At 36.9% G+C, this 21,477-nt stretch overlaps 1 long non-coding RNA gene across 1 annotated transcript in view; it reads right to left on the bottom strand.

Moving 5' to 3' along the window:
* LOC133093186 (uncharacterized) overlaps positions 1-8,998 on the bottom strand; it is a 121,966-nt gene extending 112,968 nt beyond the window's left edge. The window contains exon 1 of the long non-coding RNA XR_009701248.1: positions 8,776-8,998. This is a non-coding gene — a long non-coding RNA (uncharacterized LOC133093186). The remainder of the gene's footprint in view (positions 1-8,775) is intronic.
* Between the last annotated feature and the right edge of the window lie 12,479 nt (positions 8,999-21,477).

Raw genomic sequence — 21,477 nt, 5'->3', positions numbered from 1 at the left:
GCTACCCAAAGTTATAAAATGGAAAGTCTTGGACTGAGCCTTGGAACTAATCAGAGGAGAGGAATGACTAGAGTTCATCCCGTTAACCCTCCAGCCACCATACTGAAGTCGTGGCTGGGTGCAGTGGGCTTCATTACAGTTACGTGGCCAATTATACTCCTGTGCCCTGTACTAATGGCAATGTTATATTTTTTCTTTTACTATTGAAAGTGTCATTAAAAAAACTTTCATTAAAAAAACACACTTATAAACAGTAGACCACATTGATGATTTTCCTTATTCCAAGTTCTAGTGCTCTCTTGACTTTAAGTAGCCATTTTTATTAGTAATAAATAGTTATTATTAATATTTTTAAAATAAATAATAAGTATTGATTATTTAAATGGATCAAGTTCAAAGCAAAATATGAGATTTCAATTTCAGCAGGATGTTAAACAGAAGTAGGGCTAAGAAAAGGGAATAAACTGCATTTCTGGTCATTATAATTAATAGAATTTATCATTTATAAAGCACTCTAATGACTAATTTTATGTGTCAACTTGACTGGGCCAGAGGGTGCTCAGATATTTGGTCAGATACTATTCTAGGTGTTTCTCTGAGGGTGTTTCTGGATGAGATTAACAACTGAATTGGTAGACTAAGTAAATTTTCCTCTCCAATGTGGTGGGTCTTACCCAATCAGTTGAAAGCCTGAACAGAACAAAAAGGCTGACCTTTCCCCCAAAAAAGGGAACTCCTCCTGCCTGACTGCCTCGAGCTGAGACATCATTTTTTCCTGTCTTCAGACTCAGACTGAAACACTGGCTCTTTCAGGGTCTTCAGCTTGCAGATGACAGATCTTGGGACTTGTCAACTTCCATAATCACATGAGCCAATTCCATATATATAACATATAAATATCTATGTATATAGGATTGGCTCATGTGACATACAGATATAGATAGATATAGATAAATATCCTATTGTTCTCTTTCTCTGGAGAGTTCTAATACAGGCACCTACTACGTGCCAGGAATTATTGTTAATTTCACAAGAAAACAATAAGGTACATATTATTCTCCCTGTTTTGCACATGGGAAAACAGAAGCTATGTAACTTTTAATGACTTATCTCAAGACTTCAAAGTAAAGAATATTTCCAGGTTTCAAACCCTGGTCTGTCTGCTGTCAAAGCCTGGACTCTATATACCAGTCCACCTCCCCAAAGCCTCCCATCGTTTCCTTTCCAGTTCTGCACAGATCTTCCTGAAATGTCTTTGTCCTCTTTCTTGCTTTTGTGGTACAGTGGAGTGATCAGAGTTGAAGGTTTCTTTGATGTGTTGGGACCATGACATGCCTCAGGACTGTTGTTCCTGAGCATGAATTTGTCTTGTACAGGTCTGTGCATGTAACTGCTTAAAGAGGAGAGGACTGTCCTAAATCTGTCCATACTGACCATAGGATATGTCCTTGAATACATCCTTCCCCTTGATTTTTAGGCATAGATCAGGCAGGATTGATCCACATGTTGATGCACTTATGTTAATGAAACACCCATAATTTTAAACACACAGACCTTGGTCTGCTCTTACTCATAGCCTCATCATCTCCACAGAGTGAAGGCAGGATTTCCATTTGGGAACCAGGAGCTTTGCAAAGGAACTTTATTATCATGTGGTAAAGTGCTGGATGTTTTGTCAGACACAAGACTTCACTGAGCTCAGTTGTACAGATATTAATGCTGAGTTTCAAAAACAATGGAAGTGGAAGATGGACAGATTGTTTCACTGTGTAGTGGTTTCATGGGAAGGGGGACTCCCTTTGAAGTCAAGGAGATGGATGCCTGCAACAGATATAGAGTGCAAAGTGCAGTCAAGAATGGTGCTCACGTGTCACTCTTACATACTTTCAACTTGGCTATTTTTAAGTCAAGTGTCTTCAAATATGTCAAAGACACTTGTTCTAATTAAGAATAAAGGCCATGGCGAGATGGGATTTTTTTTTAACTAAGCTAATTTTTAAACACAGTTGAGTGCATCTGGAAGCTTTTCTTCAATTATAAAAACCATATTTTTCCCTCCTCATGAATGGCTAATCCAAATTTCCCTTTGTTTAAAGGTCTTAATGCATATATACATATATAAATATGTAATCTGTATATGTGTATATATGTAACAGTGTGAGTAAATGTATACATAATGCGTATGTTTATGTATGTATATATGCATATCAAAAACAAGTATGGGAAATGTTAATCCCAAAGTCAGTTTTACATGAAAAGTTCCAAATACTTCATTAGTAAGTACCATAACTAGAATATTTCTATTTCAATGCCAAAATAGAAAAGCAATAAAATTATGATAATTATGTTCTATTAAAGGTATTTACAATAGTTTGGACAAAGAAAATTGTCATCTTGACTTATTAGTGACTTGTCAAGTATGATGAATTCTCTTTGGCCAACTTGTTAAAGCAAAATCTCCATGAAAACACACACATATGTACGCTCACGTAACTTGTTTCAAGATTTAAAAAAAAAAGAAATTGCTTATCACCTTAGAAAGCAGTGTTGGATGTGCCAACTGGAATATCCAAAAATGTACAAATCTAGAAGGTAAACTTGGAGTTGTAAGAGATACACAAGAGATAGTATTTCAAAGTGGTTAGCCATTCAAATCCAAAACATGAGGAATTCATTCTGACCAGGGCTTTTAACTGGGTAAAACTGTGTGTGGATCAAGGACAAAGGTAGTGATGTCTGAAAAGGAGACATAGAGACTGGGGAAAGTATGATATATTCATGGAACAGTGAGAAAACCTTCTTGACTAGAAGCAAGTGTCCTGAGAAACATATGTCAATGAGTAGGAACCGGCCAGATTATGGAGGCTTTTAAACATATTCAGACTGGACTAGGGATCAAGGTTTAGTCAGTTTTTTAGTGTGAATGATATGATATAAATGGTGTTTGAGGAAAACTGATGTCATCATTGCAGACCAGAAAGAGATCAGCTAGAAGGTTTTCTGACAGTCGAGACTGGGTTCACCAGTGTATGCAAACATAGGACTCTGCTCCTCTTCATTATATTTACCATGCTTCAACCCACTTCTCTGTCTACGTTTACCATTAGACTGTAAACTTCATGGAGGCAGGAACTATTTCTCTCTTATCACTGTAACCACTGAACCACCTGCCATATTACCTGGCAGAATAGTTGGGCAATACATAGCTCTGAATAAGAGAATAAATAAATGAACAGAGCTATTACTGAATACAGGCCCCTGAGATAATGAAGATTTGAATGGCAACAATAGTTCAAACAGAAGATTTGATAGAGAAAGATACTGAAACATTGAAAGTTAGACTAGCATGATTTTATATAGAAAATGCAAATGGAGGATGAGACAAAAATATTAATAGTCTGCATTTGGACAGAATTTAAGAATTCACATAAGTGCTTTCACAAACAACTATTTTGAGCTACTCTGCCCCATATTTCCAATCCCAAATAGCCAAAATATGTCGATATCATTGACAAAACCTAAAACTTGAGTTGCAGCACGGGTTTCAAAGATTTGATAAATCAGTTGTGGTCAAGTTGAGTTTGAAAAAAGGCAGAATACTGAAATGTAAATGTCTAGTATTCAATCAAACACATGGAACACTCAAGTGAAAGGGTGGGTCTAGAAATATAAACTTACAGTCTTTAAGAATCATGAGAAGCTTTCAAGTGAAAACTAGGCCAGTTTAATAACATGTGTTCATTCTCTGATTACTAAAATTCACTTTAAGGTAGGTATCAATTGCATTTGTCAATTTGTATATCCAATAAACTAAAAACTATTAGTTTCAAGGCTAATACTATTTTTGACTAAAAGAAATGTAGTTAGTAATGTAGGCAATGTCCTCAGATCCATGTTTTAGTGCTCCGATGCTAGCTAAGCTTTCTTACTAGTATTTGCACTTCCATTGTAAAGCATCATTATAAAATTGCCCTTTCTTCAGAAAGGAAGATATCCCAGACTTTCCTCCTGTGGACAAGTATTGACAATACAATGTAGTGTTTTCTTCACAGTGAAACATTTTCATGAAAAGCCAGCTAATTAATGCTTATTTTACACACACATTATGAGGCCCTTTTGGCACAACGTGTATGGATGAAAGTAAAATTTGCAATCTCTCTCTCGCGCGCTCTCTCTCTCTCTCTCTCTCTCTCTCTCTCTCTCTCTCTCTCTATATATATATATATATATATATATATATAAAGATATATATATATATCTTTCTCTCTCCAGGAATTGAATCCAAAATCATGATGCTATGTCCACAATTTTTTAAACAAGTCACATAACTGACTCAGAAAAGATGAATCATGAACAGTTTATAAAATCAAAACTACTTAAGATGTCAATTCTTATCTGTGAACTATGAACGTATATATCCTTTAAACTATATTCAGATTCTCACAATCTTATTTTTTACAATTTCTATTATACTGCTTTTACTTTTGTTTCAACTATTAGTGAAGGAGCTTATTTTTGGTCACGATTGTTGCTTATAATTCACTTTTCTGGTTTTCACACACAGGAAACATATTGAAACCTGCCCATCAAACATTTTGCAATTTAACAAAACCTTGAAATGAAAAGTTTTCCAGAAGTTTTTAGAGTGAAAAATATGATCAAATGACTTAAGACAAAGCCATGATTTCAACTTGAGTTTTCACCATTTTCTTGGATTCTGAGGCTATTAAGAAGAACATGATAGGCAATTTGTTAAACTAAATGACATATTTTTTGGAAGAAAATGCCCTCAGATAAATTAGATTAGAGTAATATTTCACTGAAACATGAGCCACTGGAATATGGAATTTAATAGGTGCCATCTGACTTAAATCTCATCCAAGAAGTTGTTATCGGAAGTAGCATAAGTGTCTCCGCAGGGCACATGGTACAGCCTTACCTAGTGAGTTAGCTAATACAGAAGCCTCTAAAGACAACATAAAAGTGATTCTCTTTTTGAGTTTTGAAAACACTTTTGGACAGTGAGTGATATTTTTCAATCTTGTAAGCATTGCTTTTTCAGTGAGGTATTTCCATCCTATACAGAATTCCATTTTAGAGCACAAAGTAACCAGCCTTTGCTAACTCCTTCCTAACCTTTGAGTGTTTCTCTGGAATACACAGTTTTGGAAGGCCTCTTTTTGTCTACAGGGACAGATCTTAAATGTGGAGTAGGCATGCCCTAGTATGGGGAGATGTAAGGGTGATAAAAGAGACTTCTCCCTTTTCTCATTCAAAACTGGCTCCCCTATTGGCCACCTTAAATTCCCACCCAGAGTGATTGCATTCAGGTCACTCTTAGAAAAACCTGTGGTCATGACCCAGAATGGAGAAGGAAGATGCTGGGAAGGAGGAAGGGCTAAAAATATACTCTTCAGGATTTTACTAGAGTCATGGCTCCCTCTCCCCTCTTTTCCTCTCTCCCTCCTCTTCCTCCTTCATCTTTTCCTCTCCTCCTTCCTCTTCTTCCTCTTCATCTCCTTTCCTCTCCTCTTCTTCTCCCTCTCTCTTCCTCTCTCTCACTCCCTCTTCCTCTCTCTCCCTCAAACATTGAGATTAGAATGCAGGACAATTAAAAGGAAATGTGGAGTCATAGTGCTGGAGACCATGGGCACTCCAGCATCAGCACTAAAGAGTCAGCAGGCAAACAGGAGTGGACTGAGCTCTAAAACTCTGCTCATTACAGCAAATATTTACCTCAAAAATGATGTAGAACTCAAAACATCCTTCAGGATGGTATCTACCCAGTGTGGCAGGGAGTAAATAATTGTCTTCCTTTCTTATTTATTTCACAAATATTAAATAAGAAACTACTATGTGCCAAGCACTTTTCAAAGCATTGGAGGTACAGTGATAACAAGATAGATAAACTCCTGCTCTCATAGAGGTTAGACTCCAGTCAGATGGCCACTGACAATTGGCTATTAAAAAAAATAAATAGACAAGAAAAATATGACATGGACATAAGAGCCAGGGAGAGAAGTACAGCAAGGAGATAACATGGAGAGTGACTTAGTGGCTAATTTTAATTGGGTCCAGAATAGCCTGGCTGAGGAAGGTTACATTTATGTTCAGATCTGGAAAAAGAACCTGTCAGGCAGAGGCACAACTTGTGCAAAGGCCATGAGGTAGGGAGTAGTTTGGCACTGAGGAATTGAAGAAAGGCAAGCAGAGCTGAATTAGAAGAAGAAGGGAGAACAACACAAAACGAGGCTGGAGAAGCAAACAGGAGCCAAATAATGAAGGCCCTTGTATGCCATGCTAAGAATATGTAATTTTATGTTGATTTTATACTCAAGATCCTTAAGGGTGTCAAATAATTAACAAATCTCTCACTGCCTCCATTTCACATTCTATAACTATTAACTGCTGGGCTCTCAATCAGCCAATCATTGACCTAAGTTCTAGGAAGTGCCACCTCTAGTTACAATATTTCTCTCTGCACTACAAAGCATTTGATCATTGCCATATGGAGGCAGACAAAAGCCATTCCTCGTGATCCAGAGAATCTGTTGATTCATGTCACCCTAGCTGCCTATCAATGCCTGGACAAAATAGTATTTCTAAAGGTCTTCAATTAAAATTGTAGGCTATTCCTGGAAATGGCAAAATAAAAAAGCCTAAGCAATGTCTAATATTCTATTATTTGAAATTCTTGAGTATCTTAAATACAAAAAGAATAAGAGGAAGAATAAAACCAAGTGGCATCAAAATTAGAACAGGAATTTAAATTTTATAGTATCAGTGGTACAATAAGCATATTAAAATTAGTTTTGCTTGAAACGTCACTCAAGACTTTTAATCTCTCATAAGTCTTTCTCTCTGCCACCTCTCTTTTAAAAATAAAATGTTCAGGTTATCCTGACTTGCAACCCTATATCCACAAAAACAAAAATGTTTTTTGTTTGAACTTCTTACAAGAGGAATCTGCTGGTCTATTTTCTTATAATGACTGTGCACTCGTCCCTTGATTAATGGCTTATATGTTGATCCATAATTCATAGTTTGTTTTATACTTCTAAATCATTCTCCACTATAAATAAAAGATTTGTGCCAAAATGCAACCTGGAATCTTATTTTGAATTGACTATTAGAAAAGCTAGGTTCTCTGGTTAAACGCTGGTGACTCACAAGTGAACCTCCTCTAACTGTATGTTTTGGATTGATCTACTTTTTCCCTAAAATTACTGTGTAAACTGATATGGTTGGAAAGACTAGTTTTAAATCTGTCAGTGATCCTATAAACACTGTCCCATAACTCATCCTTGCACTTGTGTGAGAACACTCCCCTTCAAGTGAGTATTTTTACTTTTTAACCATATATCGGCACACATCTCACTCAAGACTAGTGACCATTTTTAACACATGAGTATAACAGGGGAAAATTAGACTTCAGTGCTTAAAATTTCTGGACTTAAGTTTATATATAATAATCATAAACTATCTTTCTGGTGGGGTATTTCATGTATACTGGTTATTATAAGCTGTGTCTCCCCAAAAATATTTATGTAAAGTCCTAGCCCCCAGCACCTCAGAATGTGACTGTATTTAAACATAGTGACTTTACAGAGGGAATTACATTAAAATGAAGCCATTATGGTGGGCCCTAATCTAGTATGACTGATATCTTGATAAGAAGAGGAAATTTGGACACAGACACATACAGAGGGAAGACCATGTGAAGACAGCCATCTACCAGCCAAGAAAGAGAGGCCTGGAACAGATCTTTTTCTCACAGCTCTCACAAGGAACCAACCTTGATTTCAGACTCCTAGCCTCCAGTCCTGTGAGAAAATGTATTTCTGTTATTTAAGCTACCCAGTCTGTTGTACCTTATTATGGCAGTCCTGGTAACCAATACACTGGTTTCAGATAAGCGTTTGTGAAGAAGACTAGAGATAGCTCATAGAATTTTATGTCTTATGAGAAGTCATTTTCTAGCTACATATATTTAAAAGCACATAAAGTAAATACCATAGGCAGCATAGAGAACTTGAGATAAATCAAAGCCAAAGTAAATCTACTACCGTTCTGTAAATTGACTTCACTTTCACCAAATCACATGATACTGTAAGAGATGACTTTTGTGAAACATTCATCTTACTACCCATTAGCATTCCTCCCAGCGATACTAACATAAACTTATAAAGGAGCTCTTACTCTTTCCTACCCATTGGCTACCCTTAAAATCTTCATTTTATCCCTACTCTTTTTTATTATATTTTGTCTCGGGGTCCTTTAAAACACTGCGTGGACAGAGCATCTTATTACAAAAGGGCTGAAGAGACGAAGTATTGATTCAGTGCGCTCCTTTCTTCTTCATCGCCAACAATAATTAATGTTCCTGAAGATGACAGAGGAGTAAGACGTGGAGATCACCTTCCTCCCCACAAATGCATCAGAAATACATCTACATGTGGAACAACTCCTACAGAACACCTACTGAACGCTGGCAGAAGACCTCAGACAACCCAAAAGGCAAGAAACTTCCCACGTACCTGGGTACGGCAAAAGAAAAAAGACAAAACAGAGACAAAAGAATAGGGACGGGACCTGCACCTCTGGGAGGGAGCTGTGAAGGAGGAAAAGTTTCCACACACCAGGAAGACCCTTTACTGGCGGAGACCGGGGGTTGGGGAGGAAGCTTCAGAGCCACAGAGGAGAGCACAACAACAGGGTGCAGAGAGCAAAGAGGAGAGATTCCCACACAGAGAATTGGTACTGACCAGCACTCACCAGCCTGAGAGGCTTGTCTGCTCACCCGCCGGGGTGGGTGGGGGCTGGGAGCTGAGGCTCCGGCTTCGGAGGTCAGATCCCAGGGAGACAACTGGGGTTGGCTGCATGAACACAGCCTGAAGGGGGCTAGTGCACCACAGCTAGCCAGGAGGGAGTCCGGGAAAAAGTCTGGAACTGCCTAAGAGGGAAGAGACCATTGTTTCGGTGTGCGTGAGGAGAGGGGATTCAGAGCACCACCTAAACAAGCTCCAGAGACGGACGCGAGACACGACTATCAGCTCCGACACCAGAGATGGACATGAAATGTTAAGGCTGCTGCTGCAGCCACCAAGAAGCCTGTGTGAAAGCACAGGGCATTATCCACACCTCCCCTCCCAGGACCCTGTGCAGCCTGCCACTGCCAGGGTCCCGTGATCCAGGGACAACTTCCCTGGGAGAACACAGGGCACGCCTCAGGCTGTTGCAACATCACGCCGGCCTCTGCGAGCCGCAGGCTCACATAGCATTCCGTACCCCTCCCTCCGCCAGGCCTGAGTGAGCCAGAGCCACTTAATCAGCTGCTCCTTTAACCCCATCCTGTCTGGGCGGGAACACATGCCCTCAGGCAACCGACACGCAGAGGGGGTGCCAATCCAAAGCTGAACCCCAGGAGCTGTGCGAACAAAGAAGAGAAAGGGAAATCTCTCCCAGCAGCCTCAGGAGCAGCAGGTTAAATCTCCACCATCAACTTGATGTACCTTACATCTCTGGAATACCAGAATAGACAACAGATCTTCCCAAAATTGAGGTGGTGGACTTAGGGAGCATCTGTAGACTTGGGGTTTGATTTCTGCATCTAATTTGTTTCTGGTTTTATGTTTATCTTAGTTTAGTATTTAGAGTTTATTATCATTGGTAGATTTGTTTCTTGATTTGGTTGCTCTCTTCATTTTTTTTTAATATATAGATATATGGTTTTTTTCCTTTTTCTCTTTTTGTGAGTGTGTATGTGTATGCTTCTTCATGTGATTTTGTCTGTAGAGCTTTGCTTTTACCATTTGTCCTAGGGTTCTGTCTGTCCGTTTTTTTGTTTTTTTTAGTATATCTTTTAGCACTGGTTATCATTGGTGGATTTCTTTTTTGGTTTGTCTACTCTCTTCTACCTTTCTTTATTTTTCTTTTTTTTCTTCTCAATTATTTTATTTTTAATAATTTTTTTATTTTTATAACGTTATTTTATTTTATTTATTTTTCCTTTCTTTATTTTTATTCTCCCTTTTTTTCTGAGCCGTGTGGCTGACAGGGTCTTGGTGCTCGGGCTGGGTGTCAGGCTTGTGCCTCTAAGGTGGGAGTACCGACTTCAGGACATTGGTTCACCAGAGATTTCCGGGTTCCACTTAAAAACAAATGATGAAAGTTATCCCAGAGATCTCCTGATCAAGGCTAAGACCCAGCTCCACTCAAAGACCAGCAAGCTACAGTGCTGGAAACCCTATACCAAACAACTAGCAAGACAGGAACACAACCCCACCCATTAGCAGAGACGCTGCCTAAAATCATAATAAGGTCACAGACACTCCAAAACACACCACCAGATGTGGCCCTGCCCATGAGAAAGACAAGATCCAGCCTCATCCACCAGAACACAGGCACCAGTCCCCTCCACCAGGAAGCCTACACAATGCACTGAAGCAATCTTAGCCACTGGGGACAGACACGAAAAACAGTGGGAACTACAAACCTGCAGCCTGTGAAAAGGAGACTCCAAACACAGTAATTTAAGCAAAATGAGAAAACAGAGAAATACACACCAGATGAAGGAACAAGGTAAAAACCAACCAGACCAAACAAATGAAGAGGAAATAGGCAGGCTACCTGAAAAACAATACAGAATAATAGTAAAGATATCCAAAATCTTGGAAATAGAATGCAGAAAATACAAAAAATATTTAACAAGGACCTAGAAGAACTAAAGGGCAAACAAACAATGATGAACAAGACAATAAATGAAATTGAAAATTCTCTATAAGGAATCAATAGCAGAATAACTGAGGCAGAAGAACGGATAAGTGACCTGGAAAATAAAATAGTGGAAATAACTACTGCAGAGCAGAATAAAGAAGAAAAAATGAAAAGAATTGAGGACACTCTCAGAGACCTCTGGGATGACATTAAATGCACAAACATTCGAATTACAGGGGTCTCAAAAAAGAAGAGAAAAAGAAAGGGACTGAGAAAATATTTGAAGAGATTATAGTTGAAAAATTCCCTAATATGGGAAAGGAAATAGTCGATCAATTTGAGGTAGCACAGAAAGTCCCATACAGGATAAATCCAAGGAGAAACACGCCAAGACACATATTAATCAAACTATCAAAAATTAAATACAAAGAAAAAATATGAAAAGCATCAAAGGAAAAACAACAAATAATATACAAGGGAATCCCCATACCGTTGACAACTGATCTTTCAGCAGAAACCCTGCAAGCCAGAAGGGAGTGACAGGACATATTTAAGGTGATGAAAGGGAAAAACCTACAACCAAGATTATTCTCCCCAGCAAGGATCTGATTCAGACTTGACCGAGAAATTAAAATCTTTAGAGACAAGCAAAAGCTAAGAGAATCCAGCACCACCAAACCAGCTTTACAACAAATGCTAAAGGAATTTCTCTAGACAGGAAGCACCAGAGAAGGAAAAGACCTACAAAAGCAAACCCAAAACAATTAAGAAAATGGTAATAGGAACATACATATTGATAATTACCTTAAATGTAAATAGATTAAATACTCCAACCAAAAGACATAGATTGGCTGAATGGATACAAAAACAAGACCCATATATATGCTGTCTACAACAGACCCACTTCAGAACTAGGGACACATACACACTGAAAGTGAGGAAGTGGAAAAAGATATCCCATGCAAATAGAAATCAAAAGAAAGCTGGAATAGCTATTCTCATATCAAAAAAAGTCGACTTTAAAATAAAGACTATTACAAGATACTAAGGACACTACATAATGATCAAGGGATCAATCCAAGAAGAAGATATAACAATTGTAAATATTTATGCACCCAACATAGGAGCACCTCAAAACATAAGGTAAATGCTAACAGCCATAAAAGGGGAAATCAACAGTAATAAATCATAGTAGGGGACTTTAACACTCCACTTTCACCAATGGACAGATCATCCAAAATGAAAATAAATAAGGAAACACAAGCTTTAAATGATACATTAAACAAGATGAACTTTATTGATATTTATAGGACCTTCCATCCAAAAACAACAGAATACACTTTCTTCTCAAGTGCTCAAGGAATATTCTCCAGGATAGATCATATTTGGGTCACAAATCAAGCTTTGGTAAATTTAAGAAAATTGAAATCATATCAAGTATCTTTTCTGACCACAATGCTATTAGACTAGATATCAGTTACAGGAAAAAACCTGTAAAAAATACGAACACATGGAGGTTAAACAATGAACTACTTAATAACCAAAAGATCACTGAAGAAATCAAAGAGGAAATCACAAAATGCCTAGAAACAAATGACAATGAAAACACGGTGACCCAAAACCTATGGGATTCAGCAAAAGCAGTTCTAAGAGGGAAGTTTATAGCAATACAATCCTACCCCAAGAAAGAAGAAACATCATCTCAAATAAACAACCTAACCTTACACCCAAAGCAATTAGAGAAAGAAGAAAAAAAACAACCCCAAAGTTAGCAGAAGTAAAGAAATCATAAAGATCAGGTGAGAAATAAATAAAAAGGAAATGAAGGAAACAATAGCAAAGATCAATAACACTAAAAGCTGGTTCTTTGAGAAGATAAACAAAATTGATAAACCATTAGCCAGACTCATCAAGGAAAAAAGGGAGAAGACTCAAATCAATAGAATTAGAAATGAAAAAGGAGAAGTAACAACTGACACTGCAGAAATACAAAGGATCATGAGAGAGTACTACAAGCAACTATATGCCAATAAAAAGGACAACCTGGAAGAAATGGACAAATTCTTAGAAAAGCACAACCTTCTGAGACTGAACCAGGTAGAAATAGAAAATATAAACAGACCAATCACAAGCACTGAAATTGAAACTGTGATTTAAAATCTTCTAACAAACAAAAGTCCAGGACCAGATGGCTTCACAGGCGACTTCTATCAAACATTTAGAGAAGAGCTAACACCTATCCTTCTCAAACTCTTCCAAAATATAACAGAGGGAGGAACACTCATAAAACCCATTCTATGTGGCCACCATCACCCTGAAACCAAAACCAGACAAAAATGCCACAAAGAAAGAAAACTACAGGGCAATCTCACCGATGAACATAGATGCAAAAATCCTCACAAAATACTAGCAAACAGAATCCAACAACACATTAAAAGGATCATACACCATGATCAAGTGAGATTTTTCCCAAGAATTCAAGGATTCTTCAATATAGGCAAATCAATCAATATGATACACCATATTAAAAAATTGAAGGAGAAAATCTATATGATCATCTCTATAGATGCAAAAAAAGGCTTTTGACAAAATACAACACCCATTTATGATAAAAACCCTCCACAAAGGAGGCATAGAGGGAACTTACCTCAACATAATAAAGGCCATATATGACAAACTCACAGCCAACATCGTTCTCAATGGTGAAAAACTGAAAACATTTCCTCTAAGATCAGGAACAAGACAAGGTTGTCCACTCTCACCACTCTTATTCAACTTAGTTTTGGAAGTTTTACCCACAGCAATCAGAAAAGAAAAAGAAATATAAGGAATCCAAATCAGAAAAGAAGAAGTAAAACTGTCACTGTTTACAGATGACATGATACTATACATAGAGAATCCTAAAGATGCTACCAGAAAACTACTAGAGCTAATCAATGAATTTGGTAAAGTAGCAGGATACAAAATTAATGCACAGAAATCTCTTGCATTCCTATACACTAATGATGAAAAATCTGAAAGAGAAATTAAGGAAACACTCCCATTTACCATTGCAACAAAAAGAATAATATACCTAGGAATAAACCTACCAAAGGAGACAAAAGACCTGTATGCAGAAAATTATAAGACACTGATGAAAGAAAATAAAGATGATACAAACAGATGGAGAGATATACCATGTTCCTGGATTGGAAGAATCAACATTGTGAAAATGACTGTACTACCCAAAGCAATCTACAGATTCAATGCAACCCCTATCAAACGACCAATGGCATTTTTCACAGAACTAAAATGAAAAATGTCACAATTTGCATGGAAACAGAAAAGACCCCGGATAGCCAAAGCAATCTTGAGAAAGAAAAATGGAGCTGGAGGAATCAGGCTCCCAGACTTCAGACGCTACTCCAAAGCTACAGTAATCAAGACCATATTGTACTGGCACAAAAACAGAAGTATAGATAAATGGAACAGAATAGAAAACCCAGAGATAAACCCACACACATGTGGTCACCTTATTTTTGACAAAGGAGGAAAGAATACACAATGGAGAAAAGGCAGCCTCTTCAATATGTGGTACTGGGAAAACTGGACAGCTACAAGTAAAAGATTGAAATTAGAACACTCCCTAACACCATACACAATGATAAACTCAAAATGGATTAAAGATCTAAATGTAAGGCCAGACACCGTAAAACTCTGAGAGGAAAACATAGGCAGAACACTCTATGACATAAATCACAGCAAGATCCTTTTTGACCCACCCCTTAGAGAAATGGAAATAAAAACAAAAATAAACAAATGGGACCTAATGAAACTTAAAAGCTTTTGCACAACAAAGGAAACCATAAACAAGATGAAAAGACAACCCTCAGGATGGGAGAAAATATTTGCAAATGAAGCAACTGACAAAGGATTAATCTCCAAAATTTACAAGCAGCTCATGCAGCTCAATATCAATAAAACAAACCACCCAATCCAAAAATGGGCAGAAGACCTAAATAGACATTTCTCCATAGAGGATATACAGATTGCCAACAAAAATATGAAAGGATGCTCAACATCACTAAATCATTAGAGAAATGCAAATCAAAACTACAGTGAGTTACCACCTCACACCAGTCAGATTGGTCATTATCAAAAATGTACAAACAATAAATCCTGGAGAGGGTGTGGAGAAAAAGGAACCCTCTTGCACTGTTGGTGGGAATGTAAATTGATACAGCCACTATGGAGAACAGCATGGAGGTTCCTTAAAAAACTAAAAATAGAACTACCATACCACCCAGCAATCCCCCTTCTGGGTATATACCCTGAGAAAACCATAATTCAAAAAGAGTCATGTACCACAATGTTCATTGCAGCTCTATTTACAATAGCCAGGACATGGAAGCAACCGAAGTTTCCATCGACAGATGAATGGATAAAGAATATGTGGCATCTATATACAATGGAATATTACTCAGCCATAAAAAGAAACAAAATTGAGTTATTTGTAGTGAGGTGGATGGACTTAGATTCTGTCATACAGAGTGAAGTAAGTCAGAAAGAGAAAAACAAATACCGTATGCTAACACATATATATGGAATCTAAAAAAAAAAAAAAAAAGGTTCTGAAGAACCTAGGGGCAGGAGAGGAATAAAGATGCAGACGTAGAGAATGGACTTGAGGACACGGGGAGGGGGAAGGGTAAGCTGGGATGAAGTGAGAGAGTGGCATAGACTTATATATACTACCTAATGTAAAATAGATAGCTAGTGGGAAGCAGCCACATAACACAGGGAGATCAGCTAGGTGCGTTGTGACCACCTAGAGGGGTGGGATAGGGAGGGTGGAGGGAGACACAAGAGGGAGAATATATGGTGATATATGTATATGTATAGCTGATTCACTTTGTTATACAGCAGAAACTAACACACCATTGTAAAGCAATAATACTCCAATAAAGGTGTTTTTAAAAATATTAGAAAATAGAAAAATAAAGAAGAAAATGTCTTTTCTTATTTGAAAAAAATAATAATAAAATAAATAATTAATTTTCCTATTAAAGTAATATGGTTTTAATTCTTGTTTGGGTTGCTAAGAACTAAGGATAACATAAAAATCAATAGAACTTTAAGGAACTATGATTCCCACAGACCATAATCTGAAATAAACTCTCTATGTCCCAGGAAATCTAAGGAAATGTCCCTTAAAATTCTAATGCCAGCTTGTAGTGTCAAGCAAATTCCAGCAGTTTCAGACACATGAGAAGGGAAAAACTAGAAGTCTGTAAAACTCAGAAAAAGTTATTGTCTTATCAGCAAACTATTTTAATTTGTTTGTTATCTGTATGAACTAAAATGTATGATCCTTCTTCCAAAAGGAAGCAAAAAATGACAACAGATTGTTCAGTTTTAGTCTTTGTAAAACCAAAAGTACATAGGAAAAGTTACAGTAGGATTTTATCCAGGATTTTAAAGAAAGTATGTTAAAGTAAACTACAGGAATTCTCAATGCCACGATGAAGTAGCCTCTCCTGTCCATTAAAATGTCCCATCCTCTTACCCACAAATTTTGGTATTTGACACAGTTCTAAATCATTTCTCTCTATAAGACGTAAGAAATCACATTCTTTCATTCCTATCTAATATAATGGATAAGAAAGCACAGATACAAAACAAAGTTATGGGGTCTGTTTGTTGCTGACATCCAAGGGGACAAATCTAATTAAGGAAGGGTGGCCACAGTGGTTTCTAGGCAGTGACCAAACTCACCATCATGTATCTGGTGACATCACCATTCCAAGACAATGGTCTATTTTGTATCAAGCTCCTCACAAGTGACTATAATTATTTGGAATCTAGAGACTCCAAAGAAGAACTCTGGAAAGAGCTGGGGATACTATCAATTTCCCAACTCAATGGGCTGGAGTCTGGAACAGGGCCCTATAAGGACTAGGAATATTAACCAGGAACCCAAGGCAGAAAGTCAGGTATACCAACAGAAGCAACAAGAGGGTGGACGGGCTTTCTGCACCTGGGGCACTCACACTGGCCCATGATTCCGTGTGACTACACCAAGCACTGAAGCGACCAGCTATAGACCACACAGTGTGGAAAGTATGGGCTTCTCCTGTACTAAGCAGAATAAACCCGCAGATGCCAGGGGTCAGCTGAACTGGAGAGGAAAGGCAGGATCTAGATTTTTTGTCTAATAGGTAAATTGATTTGTATTTATCATATTTTAGTTCATTATTAAAATGGGCCTTAGCCTTTTAGAAAGCCACTTGCTAAGCCATTCACCCAACTTACTAAAATTGAGTGAAGAAGAGTGACATCACCACTGAGTTCTGGCCATACGACCGTTAAAAAATAAGAAGAAACATTAGACTGAAAAACAGAAAGGTAAGGTTTTTTTTTTTGCAAAGCTGTCTTGTTTCCAGAATAAGGTTTATTTCAGGAAAAGGATTATTCCAGAATCTTCAATAAAGAAAAAATGTGGCTATTCCAAAAGAGAATGGTTCTTAACAGATACTTGTGGAACTCATATTAAAACAAGCCCAGCAATAAAAACTTACTTTTGAAAGTTTTTTTTAAAAATATTACAACATGTAGGAACCCTAAATATATTCCAGTTCAATTCATTCATTTTGCTTATGAGAAAACTGAAGTTCAAAGAGTGTCTTTCTATTATTTTGTCAAATAAATATAATTATACCATGATTATTAAATTTTTTAGAAGACTGGAAATATTACATAAACTTTAAAGCACTATACAAATATAAGGTATATTATTATTACTATCTATAATTAGAAATAAACATATAAATAGCTTGAGGGTGGTCAAATTGAAAAAGCACATGGAAAAGTACTTAAGAGATTTCCACTTCCAGCAAAGATAGAATTGTAGGGGCCAGTTTATCCTCCGACCTGAAACAACCAAAAACAGAAAAATATGTGAAACAACAGTTTTTTAAGACCTGGCTATCAGGCAATGAGAGATGAGAAATGAAAGACAGCTGTCCCAGCTTACTGCCTTGAAAGATTGTTCTAGATCACATCACAGTGAGCTGGAACATAGCAGAAACCAGCAGACTTCCTGAGTTGAGGACACAGAGATGAGAGTCTGAGAAGAGCAAAGCAGCTATTCCACACAGCAAAGAATGGGATGCAATTAACAGCAAATTAGATATTACCGATGCAAAAATTAGTAAAGTTAAAGCCATACCGATAAAAATGACCAGCATGAAACACAGAAAAAAGAATCCAACAAAAATTTAAAATGAACAGAGCATCAGTGAGCTGAGGGAAAACTTTCAAGGGACCTCATACTTGTGAAATTGGAGACCTAGAAGTAAAAGAGAGTGAGAGGAGGATAGAAAAAATTATTTAAAGAGTGAATGGCCAAGTTTTTTTCCAAATTTGATAAAATCCATAAGCCAGCAGATCCAAAAAAAAACTAAACAAACCTCAAGCACAAGAAAAATAAATAAATAACTACACCAAGACATATCATAATCACATTGCTCAAAAACAGTAATATTCAAAAAATTTTTGAAAAGCAACCAGAGAAAAAAAAATACTGCATACAGAGGAACCAAAATAAAATTAGTATCAGATTTCTCTTCAGAGGGGAGAAAAGTGAGGAGAAACATCGTCACAGTACTGAACAAAAAAAATGTCAACCTACACTTGCGTACCTATCAAAAATATCTTTCAAAGATGATGACTAAATAAAGATGTGTTCAGAGATACAGAAGTGAAGTAATTCATCACCAGCAGACCCACACTAAAAGAAATGCTCTTGAGGTAGATCGAAAATGATACCAAATGGACATATGGATTTACACAGAGGAATGAAGAGCATAAGAAGTATAACTACAAGGATAAGTCTATCCATTGAAAATATCTTCTAAAAGCAAGGATCAAAAAAGGCATTTTAAGATAAACAAAAGCTGAAAGAATTTGTTAACACTAAATCTGCACTAAAAGAAATGTCAGGGGGCTTCCCTGGTGGCGCAGTGGTTGAGAATCTGCCTGCTAATGCAGGGGACACGGGTTCGAGCCCTGGTCTGGGAAGATCCCACATGCCGCGGAGCAACTGGGCCCGTGAGCCACAACTACTGAGCCTGCGCTCTGGAGCCTGTGCTCCGCAACAAGAGAGGCCGCGATAGTGAGAGGCCTGCGCACCGCGATGAAGAGTGGCCCCCGCTCGCCACAACTAGAGAAAGCCCTCGCACAGAAACGAAGACCCAACGCAGCCAAAATAAATAAATAAATAAATAAAAGTGCTTTAAAAAAAAAAAAATGTCAAAGGCTGTTCTTCAATCTGCAGGGGGAAAATATGATACAAGACAGATATTTAAATCTGCAAGAATTGAAGGCCACTGGATATGGTAAAAAAAAAAAAAAAAGTGAGTAAATATGAAAGACTTTTTCATTGTTGTTCTTGTAACTTCCTTAAAAGATCACTGGCTATTTAAAGCAAAAATAATAGCGTTCAAAGGGGAACTTTTTACTTTAGAAGTAAAAGGTACCATAAAATAGCACAAAGGATAGCACAATTATACTACTGTAAGGTTATTGCAAGGAGAAGTGGTAAGTGTTACCTAGGAACTGTGACATGTGAAGTAGTACAACATTGATTCTAAATAGACTTAGATAAGTTTTAGGTCTAGAGCAACTACTAAAAATGAATAAAAACAAGTACTGCTAAGAAGCCAAGAGAGCACATAAAATAGATACTTTAGAAATATTTGGTTAATTCACTATTAAGAAAATAGTAAGAGAAGCCATGGACTGGAAGCAAATGTTTCTAATACATATTTTTTTTTAAAAAAGGGCATAAATATTAATATAAAGAACTCTTGCAACTTAGTAATAATCAGACAAACAATTCAAAAAAGAAATGGGTAAAATATTTGAACAGGCAAAAGAAGCAATACAAATGACCAACAAGCACATGAAAAGATGCTCAAGATCACTAGTTATCAGGAAAAAAAGGCAGTGGTAACTATCTAAGATGATGGATAGGTTAAGTAGCTTGAATGTGGTGATTATTTTATAATATACATGTTTATCAAATTGTACACTTTAAACATACATGTCTTAATCGTCAACTATATCTCAATTTTTTTTAAATCACAATGATATACCACTTCAAACCATTCATATACCTAATATGTGACCCCAAAATTCTGCTCCTAGGTACTTAAAAGAAAAGAAAATATATATCCACAGGAACACTTGCATGTGTATGGTGATAGCTTTATTCATAATAACTAAAAACTACAAATAACCCACATATACATTAATGAGGGAATGGATAAGCCAATTGTGGTATATTCATTTAATAAAATACTGTTCAGCAACAACAACAAAAAAATGAAATGTGCAGCAACAAGAATCAATCTCAGCAACATTATGCTGAATAAAAGAAGAAGCACAAAAGAGCACATATTTTGTGATATCATTTATGTGAGATTCTAAAACAGGCAAAATTAATCTACAATGATAGACATTTGAGCAGCAGTTGTTTGGAGCTGAGGGTGCTGGTGACTGACTGCAAATAAGCACAAAGGAAATTACTGGGGTTGTGGAAATATTACACAGCTTGATAAAGATGGCGGTTACACAAATGGTTATATTTGTCAAACCTCATTGAACTGTACACTTAAAACATGTGCATTTTACAGCATGTAAATTATACTTTGATAAAGTTGATTTTAAAGTAAAAATGTGCCCTGAACCAGATATTTATAGTAACAATTCTTATCCATGCTCCAACAATAACTGCATCATTTTAGCCTCCTCAGGTTTCAGTGTCCTGATGTATAAAATGAAGCATCAATGATTTGTCCCTTCCATTTGGACAGTTTTGGACAGTTTCAAATGCTAAAATCAACTTAAGTATAGTCCATAAACTTCCTGTACCTAGAAGTTATCTGTGTACCTAGACATACATACACACACACGCACGCACATACACACAGAGTATAAGAAGCTGCCTTTTTATCTGACATGCTAACTTAATGGTATTTACATTTTAAAATACAAAAAAAAGTTATTTCATAGTTTCGAGGCTGCCATAAGGTTAAGTGATTTCACAACTACTGTGAGTTAAGAATCGCTTATTGTTACTGTGTTATTATTAATAAGACCAATTTGGGGTCCTCTAGTATCCTTATGAGTCCAAATGAGATCATACTTTCTGCAGAACAGTCTTCTTTTTTTAATTTATTTTACTGAAGTATAGTTGATTTACAATGTTGTGTTAATCTCTGCTGTACAGCAAGGTGATTCAGTTACACACATACATTCTTTTTCATATTCTTTTCCGTTATGGTTTATCACAGGATATTGAATATAGTTCCCTGTGCTCTACAGTAGGACCTTGTTGTTTATCCATTCTCTATATAACAGTTTGCATCTGCCAATCCCAAACTCCCAATCCATCCGTCTCCCACTCCCTTCCCCCTTGGCAGCCACAAGTCTGTTCTTTATGTCTGTGAGTCTGTTTCTGTTTTGCAGATAGGTTCATTTGTGTCGTATTTTAGATTCCACAAATAAGTGATATCTTGTGGCATTTGTCTTTCTTTTTCTGACTTACTTCACTTAGTTTGATAATCTCTAGGTGCGTCCATGTTGCTGCAAGTGGCATTATCTCATTATTTTTTATGGCTGAGTAATATTCCATTGTATATACGTACCACATCTTCTTTATCCATTCATCTGTCAATGGACATTTAGGTTGCTTCCATGTCTTGGCTAGAACAATCTTCT

The sequence above is a fragment of the Eubalaena glacialis genome, chromosome 6, assembly GCF_028564815.1.
Source record: "Eubalaena glacialis isolate mEubGla1 chromosome 6, mEubGla1.1.hap2.+ XY, whole genome shotgun sequence".
Classification (NCBI taxonomy): domain Eukaryota; kingdom Metazoa; phylum Chordata; class Mammalia; order Artiodactyla; family Balaenidae; genus Eubalaena; species Eubalaena glacialis.
The sequence above is the reverse complement of the archived record's forward strand: the minus strand, read 5'-3'. Positions and strand labels throughout refer to the sequence as shown.